Genomic DNA, 21050 nt, shown 5'->3' on the forward strand with positions numbered 1-21050 from the left:
TCAACCATTGGAGACAAGAAGAAGGTGATCCCTTCCATCCACCACATTGCCCTCTTGGCGATGAACCTGAAGCACTTATCGGCGAACCTGTTTGAGACACCATTTTCTCACTCATTGCTAGAGTATCTCGTCATGATTATATACTATCCCATATTGTGAATCTTATTCATCCGCTCATTCCAACCGCCAATCATCCCGGTGTACTAGTAGAAATTAACGAACTTCGCGCCCGAGTAGTGGCTTTGGAACACATGGTGCAAGGATTACAAACACCATCAGCAGCACCAGCAGCATAACCAATACTGCCAGTAACATCCACATCGCAAGCCTCAATACCACAAGCTTCAGCAGCATTACCAGCAGTTACCGGCAGTATCATCAGCATCAACAATATCGTCAGCACCACCATCATCGTCAGTACTGTCAGCATCATCAGCACTAGCAGCACCTATAACATCACAAGTTCTGTCAGTTCAAGAATCGCCGTAGACGTCATCGTTGATTAACAACGAGTATTTTGTATCAACGAGTTATGAAGTATTAACTCATTCTTCTGAAGAAATTATATATATATATTTTATATATATGAATGCTGAAACTATAAAAATCTTTCGTACTAAGCTATTGAATATGAATTGAAAAAGGGTAGATACTACTCAGTTAAATTCATATTACTAATATGCTATGATGTACATCCTTCGTTAACAACCTAACCATCGTAACTACAATCTTTGATTCAATTAAATGAATTTGGTTTCATAATAAACCAAGTGTATCATTCAATAACATGTTTGATTTTACACTTTCATCTTCAATGTACTCGAAACTTACTGGAAAACAACATTCGTATCTTGTGAAGTTAGCAAGAGTTCTATGAGCATCAGCATAATTCACTAAGGAAATATCTATAAGAATAAATATTGAAGTATTGATTACATTAGTGAAATACTCCGCGAAGATTATGTAATCTCTAATGTTTTAGAGATTATTCTTTACTAATCCAAGCCGAAAATCAAATGAGCTTAATATGATATTAACTCATTAAATCTGTATTACATCTGAAGAAAATATACATACATATATTTTCATAAAGACTGTAATGAAAAATTCTTGTTCAAAATATTATTTGTGACATTTTTTTTAACGGGTAGGTAATACCCGAGAGATATATAAATGCACAATTAATATATTACATTCTTCGATTCTAATTCAGTAAATCATCAACTATACTCCCTATTTTCACAACAGTATACCTTCTTTTATAAGAAATTAAAACAACCATACTCATTCAAATTCAATCACCTATTCTGATTTTTGAAATCTCAGAATGCAACTCGAGATATAAGCAAAACCATCACTCTTAGATCCTTACATTTTTTTCAAAGCTATAATTTGACTTCAAAACTGTGATAGAACATCACTTTTAATTGTAACACTCAAAAGGATACGAGAATCAATCAAGATTTATGACGAATTTGACCTTTGGATATTGACAATGACAAGCTGCATTTAAAACGCTTCGAAATTTCGGAAGACACTTCAAATAATGAACAATCGAGATGATGATCCAATCACACATTACCCGAAGTCTTGTACCTGAAAAACTCTCGAACCCAAAATCATAGTTTAACACGTACCCGCGTTGAATTCTTTAGCATTTATTAGCAAAAACAACCTTACGATTCTTTTCAAAGTAGCCAGTTTTGTCACAGCTCCAACAAGTCAACTTCGACTTTTCAGTAAAACTAATTTTATTATAACTTCGATAGATACGCTGCCCTTTCACCATCGTTACTGGGGAACCTTTCATATCTCACCACATTAGCAGTAAACTTATCAACAACTTCATTAACCTTCGACTTAAACCTCTCCGAAAAGTCACTATACTTATTCATTGAAACTCCATCTCTTACTCATCCGCATCTTGCAACAAGAATTGCCATACCAATTATTGAAAATCAGCAATCAGTATTTTGAAATCTCGCAGCGTTTCTACTTCAGTAGTTATATATACATATAAAGTCTATCTCCTAAACTTACACACTTCGAATGTGAAGTTTCTGAAAAACATCTCAAACGGTGAATTAGTTCTCGAAATGCTAATGAATCAGCAGAAACTGTAAACGACTTTAACAGTCAAAAGTTTGATGACAAGGAATAATGTGTTGGTAAAGCCCAGAAAAAGAGAAGAGTTGGTACTGAATAATGGATTGAGCAGACCATGAAGGAGACCAAGGACAAATACAAGGACCAAAGTCTGTATTTAACGAATCTTGATGATTCTGTTTCTGAAGAAGTCATTAACGAATACCTTGCTCCTGACTCTAAACCTTTGCAGACCTTATTCTTCATCATCATCTTATCTTAAATATAAGATATCTTCGTATCTCTCATTATAAATATTCTCCATATTTCTGGAGATATTTTCACAACTATTCTTATCTGAGATCATTTATCTCTCCATAATATCTGCAACATAAAAAAAACTGTGTTGGTTTCTAAATTCTGAAAAAAATTCAAATATGAATGTTTTGAAGTAGTGTTGGGAACTGAAGCATGAGTTAGTATAATATAATGACACTTGATCAACGTGATTATATTACAGTAATTCATGCTGAGTTTCTAATGGAACGTGATGATTCACAGAACATCCCATCATCATGTGCCATTTACACGACTCTTACATTCTACCAAATCTCCAAACATATTAAGAACATATCTTCTTGATAGTTCTATCTTTCCGGATATTCTGGTAATTTGCCAAATCAAGATCGTACCATTACGATTTCCTTCTTAGAACATTAACTATGTTCATCCAAAACTTTATACCTACTAATTCTGGACCATTATTCACTTGACTTAAAGCCGGGAAGAGACAACAAAAGTATGAAACTCCGAAATGTAAGGGAGAATATAAAGGCCAATAACAACACATAAATTACAAACCGTGTATATCAATGTTTATCGCAACATAAAGACACAGGAGAATTAAAAACATTATAACCCCAAGGGCGAAGTAGAAGAAAACAGATTCCTCCGGTGGAAGTTGGAAAAGGAGAATGATTGTTGCGATAGTAAGGATAAGGACAAGGATTAGAACTGGATTAAGCATTTTCGCAAACTTTTGAAATTTGAATTGAGTATAGAAGTGGTAAAAACTAATGGAATGGAAAAGGTAAATATATAAGGGAAATATCAGACGTAGTAATCGGGACAGATCATCGCATTTAATTAAAGAGATCCTAATTTCCTTAAATCTCGAAGAAACAGATCTTATAGATTTCCAAGATTTTTTTTTTTGAATCCCTTGAATTCCGGAATTCAACCATGACTACGTCAAAAATTATGACGAAACTTATTTTCCTCATTCCACTATTATGTGATAGCTTCACTCATACGCTTCGAGTAATCGGATCATTTTATCCATATTACTCTATGGTAATAAAATCCTATCTATCAACACATATCCGTCATGAAAACATTTTTATGGTTAGCCATGACGACCTCGATCAAATTTCGGGACGAAATTTCTCTAACGGGTAGGTACTGTGAGGACCCGGAAATTTCCGACCAAATTTAAACCTAACCTTTATATGTTTCCGACACGATAAGCAGAATTTGTAATGTTGAATCTCAAAAAGTTTGGAACTACATTCATGTAATCAATTACCCTTTGACCGTGTTCGACGATTCACGAACAATTATGTGTATATAGATATGTATATATAATATATAATATTAACTGAAAACATTAACAAAGTATTAGATATATGATACTTTGCATGAACGTATTTGTTTTGATATATTTATCGACAGAATTAAGAGGTAATATCAAATGATTGAATTATCAGATACATTATGATATGATTACGGGCCAATGTTATGAGGTCCACTGTGATTTAAGAAATCTATTCTTTTTGACAACATTTGAAAAATGGTAAAGTGATCTATAAGTAAGAACGTGGAGTGCAAATAACTTAGATGTTGGATATCGACAAGTTAAGTAACTCGACATTTTTCATTAAGATGATTTCATACGTTTATTAAACCTTTGGAATATATCCCATGCTTCACCAACAGACTGTAATTTAAAAACTTGAAACGTATTATGAATATATATAATTCTACTTTTCTAAAATGTTTTATGATATAACGATCTAAATTAATATTAAATATATTTATACGCGTATTATACGTACATAGTTTTATACTTTTACTATACTTTAAGTTTACCTTTACTTTACTTTTACTTTACTTTTACTTTATTTTAACTCTAATAATTCACTTTAATAATTCACTTTAATAATTCTTACTTTAATAATTCACTTTAATAATTCATACTTTAATAATTCACTTTAATAATTCATACTTTAATAATTCACTTTAATAATTCAAAAATCTATTATAAATAGAATTCAATAGGTTTCATTATTTCATAGAAACTTGAAAATATATTTCTCTAAACTCTCTCAATCGAATTACATATATATATTTACTTAGTATTATTTCAAGATATTATTAGTATACATAAAATATTACGACAGAGTTATATTCAGAAGATTTCAAAATAAGTTTTCAAACGGGATAGAGCTAAGGAAATTATGGGTTATAGCTATGAAGGTTATGGGTATTGTTCGAGGGTATTGCTCGTGAGGTCAACCTAACGTTTATCATTTTCGTTGCGTCTACGTACTTTTCTGCAATATTGAATCACAATATTGATACGTGAGCATTCATATCTTATCTTTTATATATTAATAGTGTATCCCTGACTAGTGCTCGAGTATATATGATTATGCATGTTTGTATGCTTAGTTTCGTCGTTAAATAGTTTATGATAAATCACGAATTTGATACATATGCTACTGAGATAAGGTATATGATATGCATGTCGTTGAAAAGCTAAAGAAAAATTAATAACTTTTCATTTAGAAATCGTGTGGGTTCGATGAACGGATTAAAAGATATGGTCAACTGAATTATTATTAATTTTAATATTATTATTAAAAGGATTATTATAATTGTTATCAGTTGATGTTATTACTAAAATTATCTTTATTACTAAAAATTAATATTTTTATTAAAACTATCATTTTATTACTTTTATCATTATTATTATTATCCATATTATTTTATCAAATAAATATGCGTACAAAGATATTTTTACCACACGTAATATAATTACATTAATAATACATACCACTATATTTTTATGATATTAAGTGAAATTTATAAATTTTATTACTTGAGATATATAAAAGTATATTTTTATCATATATGAATTTAAATATAAATTTTTATTTATTAATAAATGAATTGTATTATTTAGTATAATAAGATCTGATAAATATATTTAAATATATAAAACGACTATATATAAGTTATATAATAAACATGTATAGATTTTGGAAGTCATTTTGGGTCAAGTTGACTTTTGTTGACTTTTGCAAGTCGGTCTCGAGCATTAGGATTGTGATACACTACGACTTGACCTAAATTGTTAGACAGATATTGACCAACATATAAATATATATACTTAATGTAGGTTCGTGAATCCGAGAAAAACTCTGCACTTGTTCAGTGCCGTCATATACATAATTGCTACAAAATACAGTATTGTGAGTTTCATTACTCCCTTTTTATATATATTTTTGGGCTGAGAATACATGCACTGTTTTATAACTGTTTTACGAAATGGACACAAGTACTAAAAACATATTCTACGTTGAGTTGTACCACTTTGCATATTTTTCCCTAATAGCTTGGTAACTACCATTTACATGCGGTATTGTAAACGCGAATCCTGTTGATAGATCTATCGAGCCTGACAACCCCAACCGGACTGGACGACCAGTATTCAACGGTTGCACAGTACTTCGTTTCAGTGACTACACTTGGTACAGTGTAGTGAGATTTCATAATAAAGGGAATATGCGACGTTGATTAAATGTTAAGTATGGTTAACAAGTGCTCAACCACTTAGAATATTTTTATTAAAACGTTTATGTATATGAAATCTTGTGGTCTATTACTATTACGGAAATGATTGATTATGATAAACTAATGAACTCACCAACCTTTTGGTTGACACTTTAAAGCATGTTTATTCTCAGGTATTAAAGAAATCTTCCGCTGTGCATTAGCTCATTTTAAGGATATTACTTGGAGTCATTCATGACATACTTTGAAAGACGTTGCATTCGAGTCGTTGAGTTCATCAAGATTAATATTAAGTCAATTATAGTTGGATGTAATATGAAATGTTATGCATGCCGTCAATTTTAGATGTAAAGAAAGTTTGTCTTTTAAAAACGAATGCAATGTTTGTAAAACGTATCATATAGAGGTCAAATACCTCGCGATGTAATCAAATATTGTGAATCGTTTATAATATATATGAACGGGTCCTTTCATACTGTAGCCTCAGTAGGAGGAGGCTGTGTCTCCAGGTTAGGTGTGTGTGTAGGTGCAGTGACGGTAGCCTCAGTGGGAGGAGGCTGTATCTCCGAGGACGTAGTTGAGGGAGTGGAAGAGAGTTGAAATGATCGAGAAAATAGATTTGGTGGAGGATCTAAAAAGTCGTAGGATGGTGGCTGAGTAGGTGTCATAGAGCCGAATGGGAAAGAGGGCTCATCAAAGGTGACGTGTCGAGATAGGATGATTCTGTTGGTAGTAAGGTTAAGACATCGATAACTGTGGTGGTTAGAAGGGTACCCAAGGAAGATGCAGGGAGTAGAACGTGGGGCGAGTTTGTGCGGAGTAGTTAGGTGAGGGTAGCAGAGGCATCCGAAGACACGGAGGGTGGCATAGTTGGGTTTTTGGTGGTATAGGCGTGAATGAGGAATGTCATGGTTAATAGCGGAAGAAGGAAGAATATTAAGGAGATGAGCTGCCATGTGAAGGGCTTCAACCTAGAAAGTAGGAGGAAGATGAGCTTGAAAGAGTAGTGTGCGAATTAGGTTATTGATTGTGCGGAGCATGCGTTCGGACTTTCCATTTTGCTGAGAGGTGTAAGGACAAGGGAAGCGAAATTGAATACCATTAGTTTGAAGAAGTTGGTGGAAAGCAGTGTTATCAAATTCACTCCCATTATCACATTGAAAAGCTTTGATTTATTGGTTAAATTGTGTGCGAACAAATGTACGAAATTGTATGAATGTGGTAAGTGCATCAGATTTATTGCGTAATGGAAAAACCCATACATAATGCAAAAAATGATCAAGAAATATAATATAATATTTTAGACCGCTAAGACTAGAAACAGGAGATGTCCATATGTCCGAATGGATAATATCAAAGGTAGCATTAACATTAGAACTAGAAACAGAAAAAGGGAGTCACACGTGTTTGCCAAGCTGACATGCATGGCAAAGAACGGGGGATGGGGATTTATTACAAATAATATCTTTATTAGAAAGGAGTTTTCGAAAAACATCATGTCCGGGATGTCCGAGACGCTGATGCCATATAACAGGACTGGTGAGAAGAGCTTGCTGAGAAGAGTGAGAGTTGGGTGATGTAAGTGGGTAGAGATCCCCGGTGCTATCACATCGAAGAAGCAGGCGACGTATCGCATAATCTTTTACAGAAAAACTAAAAGGATCAAATTCAATAGAAACTTGATTATCACGGGTAAATTGACGAACAAATATAAGGTTTTTGACGATGTTAGGGGTTACAAGAACATTATTTAAATGTAACGGTCGGTGGACATTGGGTAACAAGCTATGATCGGTGTTAGTGACGGGAATGGTATTCCCATTACCAACGGCTACTGATGAATATTTTCAATTATTAAAAACATTACTAAAATTATTAATACAAGAGGTAAGATGTGAAGAAGCACCAGTATCCATGTGCCACCCGGCACTATCGTAATCGGGTTGGGATGTGTATAAGCATTGAGCCTGCTGTTGGGCTTGCTGTTGGGCCTGCTGTTGGGCTTGAATTATTTTCAGAAGTTGAGCATTAGTATCGAGCATGTAATTACCTTCATGACTCTGACTAGTTTGTGCCATCAAAGTTTGTCGTGGAATTGGTTACAATAAACAATTGCTATTGCTAATCTAATATATTGAAAAGTGAAGTAAAAAGGTAGTAAAATTGAGGAGATATGAAACGTTCGAAATAATAGTAGCAGTTGCGAGAGCGATCAAATTTAATACACACTTGAAAGGGACGTGATTCTAAATAATTTGAAAGTGAGATTGAGTGAATCAACCATATAAATAATTGATGTATGAACACAGTAACAATTAGTGACAACAATTAAATAATTAATTGTTGCAACTAGTGGTGGTAGGTTGATGGTGATTTATGGATTGTGACTGCAAGCAATAGAAATAACGAAATAGATTGATTGTTTATTTATTATTTATTTGTTTTTGTGTTTTGAGATTTGATGGTAGAATTGTAGGGCTAGAGATACACAAGAACAAGAATAAAAAAAAGATGGGAGCGAGGTTACCGTAATAATTTTCCGGCAATGGGCGAGAGTGGTTGGTGGATATTACATGTATTTGGAAAGTCAAATGACAAATTTTGGAAGTTTTGGGAATAGACATGAGATAGAGGAATTTTTGGGATTGAGAATAAAAGTAAAATAACGTTGGAGATTGGAGAAGAATAGGTCACAGGAAAAACTTAATTTTCTTCTGATACCATGTTGGAATGTAAAGAGCTATATTATTCAGTGTCCCCATCATACATAATCATCAGCCATATATAGGCAATACCCTAATCAAATGCTAATGGGCTAAGCCCAACACATAAATACACTAACAAATATGGGCTAACAAACACGACCACCACAAAACCATGATCCGAGCTATGACATACTCACACTCAACCTACAATTGAAAAAAACAAATAATCTTACAAAATCTTTCAATTCTCCTTGTGTAAATGCACTTGCAAAGAATCTTTCCATGAAATAGACATAATCTTCAAGCGAACCGTGGATAAAATAACATCAATTACCTTATCAGTAGAACAAGTATTCTTTTGACAAAAGTCTTGCATTAGGTTCAAGCCAAATAGTATACACAACTGTCCCAAACAATACCTTAGCAACAATGACTTTAGTAGTCTTTTGTGAAGCAATGGGCTGTAAAACATTGACAACATCCTTCTAATTATCACAAGGGATCAGCATCTCATTCTTCTGTGCAACAACTTTCCATACACTACTAGCAAAAACAAGAAAAAAACAGATGCTCGTGGGTATCAGCTTCCTTGGAACACAACGAACAAACACTAGAAACACCTTGCAGCGTATCCCAATACTTGAGATTATCTTGCATTTTAAGATTTACCCCCATAAGTAACCACACCAAAAGTGAATGATGAGGCACACAATGAGAAAACCATACAAGATTATACCAATCCACTTTGTTATTCCTTGTGTGAATAATGTGCCATGCAAATGTTCACAGAAAAGTAGCCCAACTCACCATGGACATTCCTCCAATAAATCACATCATCAGTTTGTCCAAGGGAGGGAATGTGTATATTGTGAAGAAGGGGTACCTTGCCAGCCATTCCGGAGGCCAAGTCCAATGATCATTAAGCTTGAGATCCTTAACCTTCGTCTTCTGATCAAAACCTGCAGCATGGATGGTGCAACTAGAGACTATTAGAATGATAAGAATATGAATATGATTAGTTATATTGATTAACTAAAAGTTTTTTACAATCTGAATTGTGTTCATCTTGTTCATTCAACAAGGGTTTTATACCCCAATGTTGTTAACAGCTAATTTTAATAAAGGGAAGGCTCCAATACACTTTTGGAACCCCCTTATTACATTTTAGGAAATGTTGAAATGTTGGCAGACTTGAATGCGTTAATCTTGGCAGCTAGTTGTGATCTTGTGACATGTCTTGAATGGAAAATGATGAAAGATACCTTTTGATCCCAAAGGTCAAATTACCTAATATGGTAACTTGACTTTGACTCCTAATTGTTTTGTTGATGTATTCTAACACTCTCCCTCAAGTTGAATAGTGGGGTCTCCAAAGTTCAACTTGTCAAGAACATCGTTGAAGAGTCTTCCATTGACTGATTTGGTGAGGATGTCGGCTAGCTGATCTTCTGATCTAATTGATAGAAGAGAAATGATTTCTCCATCTAACTTTTCCCTGATAAAGTGTTGATCAATTTCAACATGTTTAGTTCGATCATGTTGAACAAGATTTTCGGAAATGACAATAGCTGCTTCGTTGTCGCATAAGATTTGAATGTCTTCTTTTGGAGGGAATCCAATTTCTGTCAAAAGCTTTTGAATCCATAAGGCTTCGACTACTCCCTTTGCTATTCCTCTAAATTCTGATTCGGCACTTGATAACGAAATGACCTTTTGTTTCTTGCTTCTCCATGCTACTAAGTTTCCTCTGACTATTGTAAAGAAACCTAATGTAGATCTTCGATCCCATTTTTCTCCAGCCCAACTTGCATCTGTATATATTTGCGCTTCTAGATGCCCATGTCTTCTAAATACGACTCCATGACCCAGTGTCTTCTTTGAATATCGGATGATCCTCATTGCAGCTTTTAAATGATGAACATGTGGTTGATGCATAAATTGGCTTACAACTCCTAACGCATGTGCTATATCTGGTCGAGTGTGAGCAAGATAAATGAGTTTTTTCCACTATCCTTTGGTATTGTCTTTTATCCACTAGCTCAGCATAATCTTCCATAAATAGCTTTTAATTTGGAATCATTAGAGTCTCGGCTGGTTTGCAATCAATCATCCATGTCTCTACAAGAAGATCAAGAATATATTTCTTTTGATAAATAATTATTCCCTGTTGGGATCTTAATACTTCAATCCCCAAGAAGTATTTAAGGTTGCCTAAGTCTTTCATTTTGAATTCTTTAAATAAGTTTATTTTTAAGCTAGAAATTTCCTCTTTATCATTTCCCGTTATTATCATATCATCAACATAAATGATTAAACATATAATTAAATTTCCTCTTTGTCTAAAAGAGAGTGTGTTATCCGAGTTACTTTGTTTGAAATCATATTTTTTCATAAATAATGTAAATCTCCCAAACCAAGCCCGTAGAGATTGTTTTAGCCCATATAAAAAAAATTTAAGTTGACAAACTTTCCTATTATTGAAGTTTCCCGTAAATCCTGGTGGAGCTTCCATATAAACTTCTTCTTTTAATTCGCCATGGAGAAAAGCATTCTTCACATCAAATTGGTGAAGTGGCCATTCTTCGTTTGCAGCGATAGAGAAGAGAAATCTGATAGTATCAATCTTTGCAATCGGGGAAAAAGTCTCGGAATAATCTATTCCATAGTTTTGAGTATATCCCTTGGCAACAACATGGGCTTTGTATCTTTCAATGGTGCCACCTGGTTTTCATTTAATTGTAAACAGCCATCGGCATCCTACAGGTTTCTTTCCTTGAGGAATAACACATTTTTTCCATGTGTCATTTTTCTTAAGTGCTTCTATCTATTCTTTCATTGCCTTTCTCCATTTTTCAGATTTCATTGCTTGATCAATAGTAGCTGGAATTTCTCCAGAATATAAAGCAGAGTTGAATTTTTGTGCTTTACTTGATAGGTTCCCCTGTGCCATATTAGCAATTGGGTATGTTGATCATTGAGCTTCTTTTTCTAGAGAGTATCTCTTTGGTGGTACTCCTCTGTTAGATCTTTGTGGTTTAACATATCTTTCTGTGGTTTCAGCGAAGATTGGACTGTTTTGTTCTCCTTGTTCATTACTTGAGAAGATTTCATTTGTTTCAATGTTTAGTGACTTGGGATCAGGATTTGGTGATTCGGGATCGGGATTTGGTGATTCAGGATCAGGATTTGGTGATTCGGGATCAGGATTTGGTGATTCAGGATCAGGATTTGGTGATTCGGGATCAGGATTAGGTGTTAATTTTTGGATATTTTCGGGATTAAATGTTGGTGTTTGAATATTACCAGGTTTAGGTATCTAGGTTATCCAACTGAGAGTGTCATTATCATTTTTCTCCCCCTCACTGTGAGTTGGGTATCATAAAAATATTCGGTTTCGACAAAGTCAAAGTTCATTGTAGTAAAAACATGACGTCTTTTGGGACTATAACACCGATATCCGTTTTAGTTTATTCCATAGCCAACCATGACATATTTTTCCGTACATGGATCAAGTTTGGTACGCTCATATTTTGGAATATGGACAAAGACTGAGCACCCAAATATTCGAGGTTCAATGTTAAATGAAGTCGGAAGGTTATGGAATTGGGAGAGAGTATCTTTAGAAGTTTTTGTGCCCAAAATTTTAGTGGGTAAACGGTTGATAAGGTAGGTAACAGAAACAAGAGCTTTGGGCCAAAAACTCTTCGGAACCTTGGATTCAATTAATAAAGCTCTTATCATTTCTAAGAATAGTCGATTTTTCCGTTCTGCTACTCCGTATTGTTCGCTAGTATGAGCACAAGATGTTTGGTGAATAATCTCTTTACCTTCACAAAATTGTTTCATTGAAGTATTAACAAACTCACCCCCATTATCGGATCTTAAAATTTGTATATTTTTGTTAAATTGAGTTTGTACCATTTTATAAAAGTGGGAGAGTTTTTCAAACACTTCTGATTTGTGAGAAAAAAAAAATTAAATCCAGGTCATGCGTGAATGGTCATCAATAAATAAGACAAAGTAGCGGAAATTTCTTCCCTCACTAACCGAGCAGGACCCCACACATCAGAATGAATTAAAGCAAAAGGTACATCATTTCTAGTGTTAATAGGTTTACATGTACTTCGTGAAGGAATTTAACAAGTTCATAAAACAACATGTTCTTTAAGTTTACATGTATTAAAAACCATTTTATGATAGTTAATATAAGCGGAAGCATGATAATGAGTACATGTTTATGTTCAACCATTTAGTTAAATTCCTTGTGAATATCAAGTCTTGAAACATATGCTTACAAATAAAAGGGAAGATGTGAAATGTACCACCTCAAGCTTGTTGAGGGTTGTTTACAAGGTTGCAAGATGATGAAGAAGATGATGTAGAATGAGCTTCTAACTTGAAGCCTCAAGTGTGTAATCCTCAAGCCTTTAATTACTAAACCTTTGCACTTTAGTTAGGACTTATTAGCACTTGATTAGAGCTTGCAAAAACTAAATAATGAACTCCTTTTGGACCCAATTAGGCCACGGCAATAGCAGCCAGGAAAAAAAAATTATACAGTTTTTTTTTGCTCTCTTTTGATGTGTATTTGCAAGTGTATCTTTTCAAAATGGTCAAGACTTGCATGTATATGGAAAAGGGACATGTAATTGACCAAGAAGGAATCTCTAGCACACTTGCTTCCAACTCCAATGCCACTACCCCTTTGTTTATAAAAGGTTTATTTTATAAAATTTAGATTTTATAAAATTTATTTTTATAAAACTTCCATATTTATTTATGTACATTTTATTATATAAAACCCATTTATATAAAATGTAACATAAATTTATTAATTATTTAACCTATAAATAATTAAATCCATATTATATAAATTATTCCATAATTTATATATATATACATGTACACATCAAGTAGATTTCAGAAAACCGTTTTTCTTAAAGTTCAAGTGCCGCGTATCTAATCAATGATCCAATCGCTAAGATTAAATACGAATAAGGTTTCGGTAAGCTTGTTATTGGGTATGACCCGACTTGGATCAAAACATATTAGCCACATTAATTTAATATGTCTCTCAGGCATACGAAATACCTTCAATCTCCCACTTGCACGAGAAACATAAGAAATTAATGCAAGTGATGGATACCACCTAACGACCATCCATCACCCCTAATATGTTATGACTTTGTGCCATTCAATAACATCATCCCTTTCGAGTTCCCATCTCAAATATGAATAGGTGAATCTTTTCATTACATCCTTTCGTCCTAGATGTCATGTCAAATCCAAGAGACATAGAGTGATCACTCTCTTCTAGATTTAACTTTATCAGGCCTTAAACATCTGACTCTCAATGAATAAGAGGGACAAATTCCATCTTGACTACATACGTCCTAAATATATACCTTGCAATATACCTGAGCTCTTCCTTATGAACTACCATATTTCAGAATAGCGAAGGAAAGAATCAAGGTATAATACTTGGTAAATATCTGAACCCAATATGTATCTCAGGTCAGAGGATACAATGATATTCACCTTTACTCAAGACTACATGTGATCAACCACAAAGGCTCCATTTAGTAAGTCTTGAGGGCGGGTCTTCCAATATTTGTATCCCACAAATATCTATGAACCTTGGTAGCAACCTTGCCCCACATTCATCCCGTGAATGTACACCAATCCAAGTTCATAATAGTCTAAACCTCACACTTGTTCCCACAAATGTGATCGACTACGGAATTTAGAATAATTACTTATTCATGGATAAAATATGCAAAATAGGAACATGACTCAAAATAAATTAATACCATAATTATATTAGTGAGTTTGAACAATTTCGTTCCGTTACAATACTTAAAACAGATCATGACCAATCACTAGAATATCGAAGCCCTAATGCACAAACATGTCCTACATGTTTTGATCCATGTAAGAGCTTCGTGAGAGGATCCGCTATATTAAGATCTGTGTGAACTTTGCGAATACATATCTTTCCCTTTTCAACTTCATCCCTTATGTAGTTGAATCTCCGCTCAATGTGACGGGTCTTTTGATGAGTACGAGGTTCCTTGATTTGAGCAATCGCACCCTCGTTGTCACAAAAGATCTCAAGAGGGTCCTGAATGGAAGGGACTACTCCTAAGTCGTCGATGAATTTCTTCATCCATGCAGCTTCCTGAGCTGCCAATGATGCGGCGATGTACTCTGACTCTGTAGTGGATAGAGCAACAACATCCTGTTTTGAACTCTTCCAAGAGACCGCACCTCCATTTATTGTGAAGACATAACCGGATTGTGATCGAGAATCATCACGATCAGTTTGGAAACTCGCGTCCACGTAACCTTTTACAGCGAGTTCCTCCTCACCAGACCCATATATTAGAAACATATCCTTAGTCCTCCTAAGGTATTTCAATATACTTTTAACAGCAATCCAATGACTGTTTCCTGGGTTATTCTGGTATCTACTTGTCAGGCTAAGAGCGCATGACACATCCGGTCTAGTGCATATCATTGCATACATGATTGACCCAATGGCAGAAGCATATGGGACTTTCTTCATTCTCTCCTGTTCATCTTTCGTGGTGGGGCACTGAGATGAACTGAGAAGTGTTCCCTTTTGAATAGGTACCAAACCTTTCTTAGAGTTCTCCATCTTGAACCTTTTCAAGATCTTTTTAATGTATGCACTTTGATTTAAACCTATCAGTTTCTTGGATCTATCCCTGTAGATCCCAATCCCCAAAACGTATTGTGCTTCTCCAAGATCCTTAATGGAGAAGCATTTGCTTAACCAAGTTTTAACACCTTGCATTGCCGGAATATCATTTCCAAATAACAATATATCATCCACATATAGTACAAGGAACATGATAGTGCTCCCACTAGCTTTCTTGTATACACAAGCTTCATCACCATTTTTAATGAAGCCAAATTTCTTGGCCTCCTTATTAAAACTATGATTCCACATTCTAGATGCTTGTTTCAATCCGTAGATTGACTTCTTTAACTTGCATACCCTTTTAGGATATTTCGGATCAACAAAACTCTCAGGCTGAACCATATAGACATCTTCCTCAAGATGTCCGTTTAGGAAAGCGGTCTTGACATCCATCTGCCATATTTCATAATCATAATGAGCAGCAATGGCAAGTAATATCCTAATAGACTTTAGCATCGCCACAGGCGAAAAAGTTTCATCATAGTCAACCCCTTGAGTTTGAGTGAAACCTTTTGCTACAAGTCTAGCTTTATATGTATCCAAGTTTCCATGTATGTCGGTTTTCATTTTGAACAGCCATTTACAATCAACTAGCCTAGAGCCAGGAGGTTGCGCAACAAGTTCCCAAACTTGGTTGTCATACATGGATTGCATCTCAGCGTTCATGGCTTCCTGCCATTTATCTTTATCAATCCTTGATAAAGCATCTTGGTAGTTTATTGGTTCATCCAAATCAACCACATAGCAACCATCCATGAGAAACCCATATCTCTCAGGAGGATTACTAATCCTACCAGATCTGCGAACATCTTGTGTATTTTGATCATCCATCTGATCACTCTCAACATTTTCATGTTGAGTGCTAGTGTCAGCCAATTGTGTATCATCTACTTGATCTTGAACCTCTTCAAGATCTATCTTCCTTTCACTTTTGCCTTCCATTAGGAACTTAGTTTCAAGGAATTCAGCCTTCCGAGCAACAAATACATTCTGCTCGGAAGGATCATAGAAATAGTATCCCATATCATCCTTGGGATATCCTATGAAGATACACTTCGTGGATCGAGCATTCAACTTATTAGGGACGTAACGCTTAGGGTAAGCTTCACATCCCCATACCTTTAAGTATGATAGAGATGGAGGTTTTCCAAACCACATCTCATGAGGTGTTCGTTCCACTTTCTTGGTTGGGGCCATATTTAAAATACGAGCCGCTGAGCATAGACAATAACCCCAGAATGATAGAGGTAACGAGCTTCTAGCCATCATAGATCGAACCATATCCATTAAGGTTCGGTTCCTCCTTTCGGACACACCATTAAGCTGTGGTGTCCCGGGTGGAGTAAGTTGCGAGATAATCCCACAACTTCTAAGATGATCTTGGAAAGCATCGCTTAGGTATTCACCTCCTCTATCGGTACGAAGTACCTTGATTGTCTTATTGAGTTGATTTTGTACTTCGTTTTGATATTCCTTGAATGCCTCAAAAGTTTCGTCCTTGTGTCTTAATAAGTAGACATATCCGAAACGACTGAAGTCATCAATGAAAGTAACGAAGTATCTTTCACCATTCCTAGTTATGGGATTAAAGGGTCCACATACATCCGAGTGTATTAATCCCAATAAGTCCTTAGCCCTTTCATAGGTCCCTTTGAAAGGTGCTTTAGTCATTTTGCCTTGTAAACAAGATTCACATACATCAAACGAGTCTTGTTCATTTGATTTCAAAAGTCCATTCTTTTGAAGTGCATGCATTCGATTCTTGTTTATGTGACCAAGGCGACAATGCCATAAGTAGGAATCACTCAAATCCCTTTTGAGTTTCTTGGTGTTCGTATGGAACATTGAGCTACTGCATGAAGTGTCATTATGAACCAATTCATAAATACCATTCGAAGGTGAAGCCTTAAAATAGAACACATTATCTAAAGAAACATGGATATCATCATTAATGAAATTAAGATTAACACCATATTGTTTCAAACGGGATACAGAAATAATGTTTTGAGATAAATCGGGTGCATACAAAACATTTTTCAAAATAAGCTCCAAACCACTTGGTAGCTTTAAAACAAAGTCTCCTTGAGCTTTCACTTGCACCCTTGCTCCATTTCCCATGAAGAGACTTGTCGTTCCCGCTTCTCGATCACTTCTTTTGAACCCCTGCAAAGAATTGCAAATATGAGTTCCACATCCTGTGTCTAATACCCATGTATTAGAAGAAGTAATACTAAGCTCAATGTATACCATATATACATTACCTGAGGTTTGCCCTGCATCCCTCTTTTCCTTCAACTCCTTAAGGTAGACCGGGCAGTTTCATTTCCAGTGACCCATTTCACCGCAACCGAAGCACGGATCTTACTTGGGGTTAGCTTTACCGGCAACCTTTTGCTTCTTGTTGTTGGTTGGGGTAACCATCTTCCCTTTTCCCTTGCCCTTGCCTTAGTAGGCGGGTTCTTTCCTCTTAGCCGCCTTCGGCTTAGGAGTGTTATTGTTTTTGGACCCGCCTTCATTGATCGTAAACACGGGTGAAGCCCTTTTACCCATGCTCGCTTCGGCCGTCTTAAGCATGGCATGTAATTCGCCGATGCTCTTATCCCATCCATTCATGTTATAGTTCAACACGAATGTGTCAAACCTCTTTGACAATGAGTTAAGGATAAGGTCCATGGCTAATTCATTAGACACGTTACAATTTAGACGGTTTGCTCGATCAATAAGGCTTTTCATCTTAAGGACATAAGATGAAACAGATTGGGAGTCGTCCATCCGACATGCATGAAGCGCTCGGACCGTTTCAAAGCGCTCGACACGAGCTTGTTGAAGGAACATCTCCTTCAACTGTGTGATCATGTCGTATGCACTATGATGCTCGAAGTCCTTTTGGAGTTCGGGTATCATAGTCCCAAGCATGAGGCAAGAAACTTGCAACGAATCGGTGCAATATTTCTCCCAATATGCCATGGCTTCCGTATCATCTTCGTCCAGTTGATCGGGAATGGGGTCCTCCAACACATACGCCCTGTCCTCTAGTTTGAGGACGATTCTTAGATTGCAGAACCAATCCATGAAGTTTGTATGGTTGAGTTTTTCCTTTTCGAGGATTGACCTTAACGATAGGTTGTTAAAGTTAATAGTTGCGTTAGGAATGTTGTTGTTGTTATTGGCGGCCATCTACAAAATGTAACAAAGTTGTTTAAGTATCAATTTTAATTTAACAATCAATACCCTTTAAATCCAATTGATATTAAATTTTTTAGAATCCAACGGTAAACCAAATTTCAGTTAGGTGATCTTTATCCCGTCATTTGATTTAGCTAGGTAGTCATTATATGACAATTGCAATCCTTTTGCAACTTTTAAGTTATGGGATCATGCAATCCTTTTGCATGGCATATTATCCCATCAGCGCCTATTTGTTCATCATGCTTCGGTGACCCTAAGTTCATGATTCCCAAATCAAGTCGTCCTACTTGTGCTAACGTGTAAATTCAACATACTAGTGGTTAGGTGACCTTTATCCCACAAGTGTGCGAAATTCACCTCAATCATATTAGTTTGCTCATAACGGTTAGGTGACCTTTATCCCATTAAGAGTTCCCTAATATTTTTAAGTGTTTGCACAAAAGGATGGCGTTTAACTTTGTTTGCCTTGTTTGTTAAAGGGGTTTTAAGTTTTCATTATTTCTAGTTTGAGAAAACTTTTATGCCATACACCAACATGCATTTAGTGTATGGTATTTATGAAAATCCATTTACATGTCATGTAATTTTGCCAATTACTTGATATAAACCATTTTATATATATGTGATCCTTTTCTTGTTCTTAATAACCATTTATTAAGGTCTTTAGTTTCTTTTAATTTAACCAATTAAATTGTCATTTTGCATGTCATTAATATGTCTAATTTAACCAATTAAATTGTCATTTTGCTTGTTGTTATCTTGTAATTAATTGTATCAACCAAACATACAAACACAATAAACATACAAACAACCACACATGCAAAACAAGTTTGTTCACAATCTAGCCATTTTGGTGGACATTTGTTTAGCCAAAAACAAATGTCACCGGGTAAGGGGTAAAATACAAAGTAGGAGATTTCAAATCTCCCACTTAACCATGCATCCATATGCTCCTTATGTTCTTCAAGTCTTCATCGTCTTGTATCTTCATTTTACAAAATATGTATCCTAATACATTTTTATCTAGAAAATGAAAATACAACCTATTCTATTTTACATACCAAATGTAAAACAAATTACATAGCCAAAATAAATATTACATGCCATATGAATGAATAATATTACAAGCCATATGAATCATACAATTCATTCAAACATTCAACAAAACACAAGGTCAAGGCTATGATTGTGAACATTAATTTAACAACAAATATGAACCAAATGGCAACTCCAAAACTACCATTTGGACCCTCCCAAAATCGGCCATAATAGGGTACCCACCCAAAACCCAAAATTTTTGCATTCCATTTTCATGCATGTACTTAGAATGCAAGTATAGTGGGTTTAAAGACCATATATAGGAAGCATATTTCATAGACTTCGGCTCTAGATACCATTGAAGGAATTTAACAAGTTCATAAAACAACATGTTCTTTAAGTTTACATGTATTAAAAACCATTTCATGATAGTTAATATAAGCGGAAGCATGATAATGAGTACATGTTTATGTTCAACCATTTAGTTAAATTCCTTGTGAATATCAAGTCTTGAAATATATGCTTACAAATAAAAGGGAAGATGTGAAATGTACCTCCTCAAGCTTGTTGAGGGTTATTTACAAGGTTGCAAGATGATGAAGAAGATGATGTAGAATGAGCTTCTAACTTGAAGCCTCAAGTGTGTAATACCCCAAGCCTTTAATTACCAAACCTTTGCACTTTAGTTAGGACTTATTAGCACTTGATTAGAGCTTACAAAAACTAAATAATGAACTCCTTTTGGACCCAATTAGGCCACGGCAACAGCAGCCAGGAAAAAAAAATTATACAGTTTTTTTTTGCTCTCTTTTGATGTGTATTTGCAAGTGTATCTTTTCAAAATGGTCAAGACTTGCATGTATATGGAAAAGGGACATGCAATTGACCAAGAAGGAATCTCTAGCACACTTGCTTCCAAATCCAATGCCACTACCCCTTTGTTTATAAAAGGTTTATTTTATAAAATTTAGATTTTATAAAATTTATTTTTATAAAACTTCCATATTTATTTATGTACATTTTATTATATAAAACCCATTTATATAAAATGTAACATAAATTTATTAATTATTTAACCTATAAATAATAAAATCCATATTATATAAATTATTCCATAATTTATATATATATACATGTACACATCAAGTAGATTTCAGAAAACCGTTTTTCTTAAAGTTCAAGTGCCGCGTATCTAATCAATGATCCAATCGCTAAGATTAAATACGAATAAGGTTTCGGTAAGCTTGTTATTGGGTATGACCCGACTTGGATCAAAACATATTAGCCACGTTAATTTAATATGTCTCTCGGGCATACGAAATACCTTCACTTCGGTGGCTTTTGGCCAAAATACAAGTTTCACAGTTTAAATTAACATTGTATGGGAAAAGTCTAGGAAATAAAGCATGTAAGTATCCGGCCCCAATCTTCTGTGCCACAACCATGCCTCCCTA

Source organism: Rutidosis leptorrhynchoides, chromosome 7 (genome assembly GCF_046630445.1).
Source record: "Rutidosis leptorrhynchoides isolate AG116_Rl617_1_P2 chromosome 7, CSIRO_AGI_Rlap_v1, whole genome shotgun sequence".
NCBI lineage: Eukaryota > Viridiplantae > Streptophyta > Magnoliopsida > Asterales > Asteraceae > Rutidosis > Rutidosis leptorrhynchoides.